General features: G+C 37.2%; 1 pseudogene; it reads left to right on the top strand.

Annotated features, from left to right (window-relative positions):
• Positions 1-2052: 2052 nt before the first annotated feature.
• On the top strand, positions 2053-3166 carry LOC140501983 (actin, cytoplasmic 2-like; annotated as a pseudogene).
• The last annotated feature ends 4272 nt before the right edge of the window (positions 3167-7438 follow it).

The following is a 7438-nucleotide window of genomic DNA, read 5'->3' as shown; positions in this document are numbered from 1 at the left end:
GACATGACTTGCCCTTGACTTTGTTTTGAGTGACGGAGGGCAGTGTAGGTCACCAGCCTCACTTCTCCTCCAGAGTCATCTGAATCCAGTGACTAGATATTCATAAGGATAACTAGAGGTGACCCAAGATGAGGCATTTGGGGGTAAGTGACTTGCCCAAGATCACAGAGCTAGTCAGTGTCAAGTGTCTAGGGTGAGATTTGAACTCAGGTCCTCCTGATTCTTGCACTGGTGCTCTGTGCACTTCACCACCTAGATGCCCCACTAATTCTTTGTAATTAGTAAATTAAATTACATTTTTTTATCTCTGGAATAAACAGACTTCAATGATGGGGAATAATTAAAAAGATAGAGAATAAAAATTTCAATAACCTTGCATGATTAGATGAATGTGAAATTATATTCTTTGTAACTGCAGTCATCTTTTATAAAACTATTTCTAATAGTGTAAAATAAAAAGAACATAAACAATTAGGGAGGAATGACCTTCTATAATGTCGATCTTATAGAACTGAAAAAAAAGATCAAGGCTAAATTCTTATTAAAACTTTAAGTTACATAAGAAATTACATAAAATTCAAACTGTCAAGAATTGGAGAAAGCACATCATCATTATAGTTTTTTTTATTTGTTTTAAGTTATCTTCTTTTTTGCTTTGTTTTGCTTTTTGTTTTGGGGTTTTTTGGAGGTGAGGGGAGTGTTGGATATTTGACTGTTTCCCTAGAAAACAGGAGATAAGGCAGTCTGTCAAAACCACTTAATTGAACTTGCATATAAACAGCAATGGCATGATTTGGAAAGAGAAATGATAACATAATTTGCTTTCAAAATATTTTTAAAGGACAATTCAATTGCTATCTTCCTAATTTGATGCCCTAGAATACATTGCAGCCACGGATAGGCAAGTTTGGGTAGCCACTGCACCCTCTCTGGGAAAAGAAAAAAAATGTTATTCAGCTAAATGTAACAAATCAATATGTAAAACAAGTGGAGGATTTACAAAAATTTCATCTCTTCTTACTAATAGTGAAGTGTTGAGATTAGCAGAATAGCAAGCGTAAAAGTGTTTTTATATGTAGTTTTGCATATGGCTGTGTCTTCTGTTCAAAGAATTTATTTTAAATAATGATGAACAATAAAGTCATTTTGAAGAGCTAACTCTAAATGAAGATAGAAGTTATCCAGTTTCCTAATACTTTCCCTTAATTTATACTTGCACATTTTGTTGTATTGTACAACCCCAGGGAAAGCCCTTTGTTATTCATTATCAAGAAGAAATTCAGTTGATTGACTGAGAGTCAGCATGGTGAAGTGGAAAGAGTATTCAATTAGAGACAGGAGAAATAATGGGTACAAGTATAATTATATCCATTTTGTAGATGAAAAAATGATTATGATTTATGATAAGAGGTCATTGGTGCCATACTGGAACCTTGGGGAGAAAAATGTGAATCCTGTGGCAAAAGTGTGACATTTCTCTCAGAGGGATCTATTCACATCAGGGGCATGGGGCTGCATTTCACTTATGCACTCCACCATGAAAGGATACCCTTTTTTATACCTCTATTGTTACAGTTTTGTTCAAGGTACCATGACATGGAGAGCCACACTTCCTTTCCTTTCCTTTTCTTTTCCTTCTGAATAGCATTTTAATATTTTGGTGGACTTTTAGAAACATTCATTAAACTGCATAGAACAATATTTTTAAAGTTCATCACATCCACAAATTTGGACTGGCATTTGGACTGAATCTAGACCATGACTTTAAACATAACTATTTATTATAGTAAGTCAACAAGAAAAGCCTAAATCCCTCTATTCTGTGAGAACTGAAACATCAAATTGAACGAATAGTTAAGCTGAGTAGAATCATAGAATTTTAGAGGTAGAAAGGATCTTCTCATTTTAATGGTATAGAAACTGAAGCTTCCTGGTAGCTGTGAGCTCTCTCACCCAGCGTGCACTCGCCCTCCCCTGCCTCCAGGTGCGGCACCACCTCCTCTCTCTCTTAAGGGTTTAAACTTGTCACTTCCAATTGCTGCTCTCGTTGTTGGCGATGCCTCTGGCATGTGCAAAGCTGGATTTGCCGGAGACGATGCCCCTTGGGCTGTCTTCCCCTCCATTGATCGGCTCCCCAGACGTCAGGGTGTGATGTTGGGTATGGGCCAGAAAGACAGCTACGTGGGGGATGAGGCTCAGAGAAAGAGAGATATTCTGACCCTGAAGTACCCCATCGAACATGGTATTGTCACCAACTGGGATGACATGGAGAAGATCTGGCATCATACTTTCTACAATGAGCTCCGTGTGGCCCCTGAGGAGCACCCTGTCCTGCTCACAGAAGCCCCCCCTGAACCCCAAAGCCAACAGAGAGAAGATGACTCAGATTATGTTTGAGACCTTCAACACCCCAGCCATGTACGTTGCCATCCAGGCTGTTCTGTCCCTGTATGCCTCTGGTCGTACCACTGGTATTGTGATGGACTCCGGTGATGGTGTGACCCACACTGTGCCCATCTATGAAGGTTATGCCCTTCCCCATGCCATCCTCCGTCTGGATCTGGCTGGCCGTGATCTGACGGACTACCTCATGAAGATCCTGACCGAGAGAGGGTACAGTTTCACTACCACAGCTGAGAGGGAAATCATGCATGACGTCAAGGAGAAGCTGTGTTACGTCATCCTAGATTTTGAGCAGGAGATGGCTACTGCTGCATCTAGCTCCTCTCTGGAAAAGAGCTATGAGCTCCCTGATGGTCAGGTTATCACCATTGGCAACAAGAGGTTCTGGTGCCCAGAAGCTCTTTTCCAGCCATCTTTCTTAGGTATGGAATCCTGTGGAATCCACGAAACTACCTTCAACTCTATCATGAAGTGTGATGTTGACATCCGTAAGGATTTGTATGCCAATACCGTATTGTCTGGTGGTACCACCATGTACCCAGGCATTGCCTACAGGATGCAGAAGGAGATTACAGCCCTAGCTCCCACCACAATGAAAATCAAGATCATTGCCCCACCTGAGCACAAATACTCTGTCTGGATTGGAGGCTCCATCCTGGCGTCTCTTTCCACCTTCCAGCAGATGTGGATCAGCAAGCAGGAGTATGATGAATCTGGGCCCACCACTGTCCACCGCAAATGCTTCTAAATGGACTGTGTGTTTTTTTATTTTTTTATTTATTTTTTTGTCAAAAGGGTGTGACATGATAATTGCCCAAAAAAAGAGATGAGATTGGCATGGCTTTATTTGTTTTTTGTTTTTTTTTCTGTTTTGTTTTGGTTTGGTTTTTTTTTGGCACTTGACTCAGGATTTAAAAACTGGAATGGTGAAGGTGATGAGCAGTCTAAGTATGTTGGAGGCAAACATCCCCAAAGTTCTACAGTGCGTCTTCAGGACTCTTGATCGTACATTTATGGTTTTTTTTTTTTTAATAGTCATTCCAAATATTGTATAATGTATTGTTTCAGAGAAATTAGCTCTGTGATGAGCTAAGTAATAAATCCAGATGGGGAGGAGGGGAGGGGGAAGGTACTAGTATTGCTTTACATGTAAATTAATGTAATTCTTTAAAAAAAATACTTTTTGTATCTTCTGCCTTAATACTTGTTCCTTTTTTTTTAATTGTCAGCACATTGAATGACCCCCTAAATTCCCTCCCTGCCCCCAGCATAGATGTGAATGAAGACAAGACTTCACAGTCTCCCTGCGAGTTTTATGACATGGGTGCCAGTACTTGGGGGAGGGGAGGAGCTTTACCTGTACACTGACTTAAGACCAGTTCAAATAAAAGTGCACACGTTAAAGGAAAAAAAAGAAAAAAGAAAAAGAAACTGAAGCTTCTACAAGGTAAATAATTTGACCAAAGTCAGAGACCTCTTTCGAGACCTTGTTTAACTTCTTTGGGCATAAGTTTATCTAACTATGAAATTATTTTATAATTCTTTAGAAGCTTTTTTTCATTATATACCTGAAGTTTTAGAGTTCTGGTGATGAGTTATCATTTTTAGTGTTCAGTTTAGTGAAATAATGAGTTTGATAGCTTTTCATTGCTGAATTTATCAGTCATTGTCTGAGTATTTACCATCTTACAGATACAGCCATATGAAAAGTGGAAAAAAATAGAATATAAACCAATTTATATTATTCATGTGCTTCTCTTTTGAGATGTACCCCCTAAGGCAAGAGTGCAGTACAATGCGGCATTAGTTAATTACAAGCCTGATTCTACTAGGTAATAGAAAATAAACTGGCCTACAGGCACATTTTTTAGATGGATGTCATTTGTAATTTTGAATAATAGAGAGTTTTAATCTCCCTCCAGGTAGCTATTATTGACCTTAGCATAACTATGAAATTTGAAATGAATGCTTTGAATTTAATTTTGACTAAAAGGCTACTCACTTAGTAGCAAACTTTGTTTCTCTACCTTGTTCACAATATGTTCCAAACATCTTGTGAGCGTTTCTATTCTCCCTTACGAATGGATTCTTAAGATGCTAAGATAATAACTTGAACTCTATGAGAAATAAATAAAATTAGCAAAGTTCCAAACATACTACAAACATACACGAACACACACACACCCACATACACCACCACCGACCACTGGACTTGGAATTAGGAAGCTTTATCTTCATGAGTTCAAATCCAGATTCAGACACTTAAAAGCTATATGTCTCTTGGGATGTCACTGAACCCTGTTTGCCTCAGTAAAGTGAACTGGAGAAGCAAATGGCAAACCACTCTGAAAACTTTTCCAAGAAAACCCCAAAATGGGGATATGGAAAGTCTGACACAACTAATGAACTAAAGAATGGCAACCATAAATATGTGTCGGTGTGTGTGTGGATATAGATACACAGTTAAAACTATATTAAGAATTTTGGAATGCCCTATACGTCAATACTTGGGTAGTCAGTTGAAATTGACCATTTCTTCTAAAGTGGAAGAATATGATTCATCCAAATTCTCCTATTTTGTGTGACTCCATTTCAAGTCCTTCTATAAATATTTAACAGCATGTCATGGGATCATTGGATCATAGATCTTAAGCTATACTAGACCAGAAATCCATCCTTCATATAGGGATTATTCTACTACATATCTTCACATAATTGGGAATAATAAAGATAATGGTAATGATAATATTAGCTAATATTTATACGTTGTTTTAAGATTTGCAAGACAATCTATTCTTATGTAGTTCTCATTTTGAGACATTTTTGGACCTATTCACACCTACTATGTGTCTCCTCCTTGAACTTTGGGAGAACATACACTTTTATTCTTCTGAGACTATGGTATTTCACAACTTTGGATATGTATGTGTGTGCATGTATGGATGGAGGGAGGAACGGATGGTGGATTGCTATCACTTGGGTGTGAACTTGCTCTTAAAGGCATTAGAATGGAGTTGACAATTGAATCCTCAAAAATAAAACTGACAATGGCATTACATTCTAGATTCTCACTCCATGAACATGCTTGACATGTGCCACTGGAACTCTTTGTCAAGAACCAACCCTGGGAAGATGTACTAGGGTAGCAGATTTTTTTTTCATTAAGGTTCCATTAGTGCACTAAAAAAAAACATTTATTGAATGATATCAGCTGCACTAAAATGAATGTATCTGACTTTAGAAAAGGAACAATTAATTTGCAAATTATTGACAAGGCTTTATGCATTATCCAGTATTCAAACACTTTTAAATTATGACTTTCATGAGATTGTGTTGTTAAATTACAACCTTGCCATAATAAATAACATTAACTGTCAGGGCTCCATTTCAAAATGAAATCAAGGCACATTGCTAGAGTTCAGTGTTTCCACAATGGACATTCCTTCAGTGGGGTTTGCTTTCTTATTTTGTATAATAACTATCACAAAATTATAAAAAATTGAGACTTGAAAGAGACTTCAAAGGCCATTTAGTCAAAAAAATTTGAACTCTTTTCTCCTAGTGGGAACACTTCTGGATATTACGATTAGTTCTTGATGCCACATTGAAAATGTTCACTGGACTAGTCATGGTTCATAGGACAATTTCCATTTCACATGATGTTTGGATATTTTCCAGGGAGAAATCAAGGATCTGAGTAAATTCATTTTTCCTGATGAGGTATTTACCATAGCTGAACTCAGGGAATTTGTTTAACAAAGCAAGGGTTCTGATTGGTGCAAGAATCTTCTAAAAAGCAGGGTTTTTTTGTTTTGTTTTTGTCAGCAAGTAAAATCTTTGGTGCAAGAGAGTGAGTGGGCTAAATTTGCACTATTTCCAAAATCCTAGCAGTCTCGCAGATCAAAATGCAAATGAATATCTGCACTAAGTAAAGACCTAAAAGTTCTTTATTTTGGGAGTCAAAAGTGAGAGGGAAGAGTGAACTGGCAAATCAAGGTCCTTTTAGGGATTTCTTTTTTTTTTTTTTTTTTGAGTGATCTCTTTCAACAGAATATTCCCCAACCACATCATGTTATATCTTAATAGAAACATCTGGATGATTTTACTATGCAAAAAAGAACACTTTAAATTGGACATATCCCTTGATCTACTTCATCACAATGGTAAGCACTTTTTGGCAAAAGTACATCTCCCTTTCTTATGCTTTTCTGGATGTTTTTGATAAGAGGATGGTTAAACAGGTTGTTTCTTTTCCAATGCATCTGGAATTATTTTGATTGTGGATTAGAGACACCCTCTGGGGGGGGGGGAGGAGTTTCTAAGGTAGTATCTTACACTACAAAACTAAGTGATTTCTTAAAATCAAAAACACAACGTGATCTCATATTTTGCATATGTTTTAGTTAACTGCAAAATTATAAAGATGTGGTCCATGGTTAACTAACACTTTTGAAAAACTGTTTTGTTTTGCTTTGTTTCGCTAATACCTGCAATGAGTCTGCTTTCATTTTTTGCATATATGAATCACATAAAGACTTTACATAAGAAGGAGAATAAGTATATGGTTTAGTAGCTGACCCTTCCTGTCACTTTTTAAAAATAATAATTATAACGTCTGAAACTCTTTCCCATGCTTTTGGTACTTTCCTTTCCTTTGGAAACCTATTTCATATTGATAGCACAGCACTTCACAACTGTCTCTTCTCGCATGCATTTCTGCTATTTATATGTGATCTAACTCAACTTCTTCCCATGTTTGCTCTCTTTACTGCAATTTCTACCTTCCCCATAAACACACCTAGGAATGCAATGATAAGGAACAGATGGGATGCTGATAGTGAAAGCAGTTTGTTATAGTAACACTTAAAGAATTTTTGCTACCTTTTCTTTATTTGTTGTCCTAAAAACATTTTCCTCCTTAAGTGCCTTTGATATGGTGGCTTTAAATAGTGAGACCTTGGTACTTTCTTTCAAAAAGTTTCCCTCTTTCCTCCACTCTGTGTTATCAGCAGATATTGATCATAACTGGGACAGC

The sequence above is a fragment of the Notamacropus eugenii genome, chromosome 4 (assembly GCF_028372415.1).
Source record: "Notamacropus eugenii isolate mMacEug1 chromosome 4, mMacEug1.pri_v2, whole genome shotgun sequence".
Taxonomy (NCBI): domain Eukaryota; kingdom Metazoa; phylum Chordata; class Mammalia; order Diprotodontia; family Macropodidae; genus Notamacropus; species Notamacropus eugenii.
The sequence above is the reverse complement of the archived record's forward strand: the minus strand, read 5'-3'. Positions and strand labels throughout refer to the sequence as shown.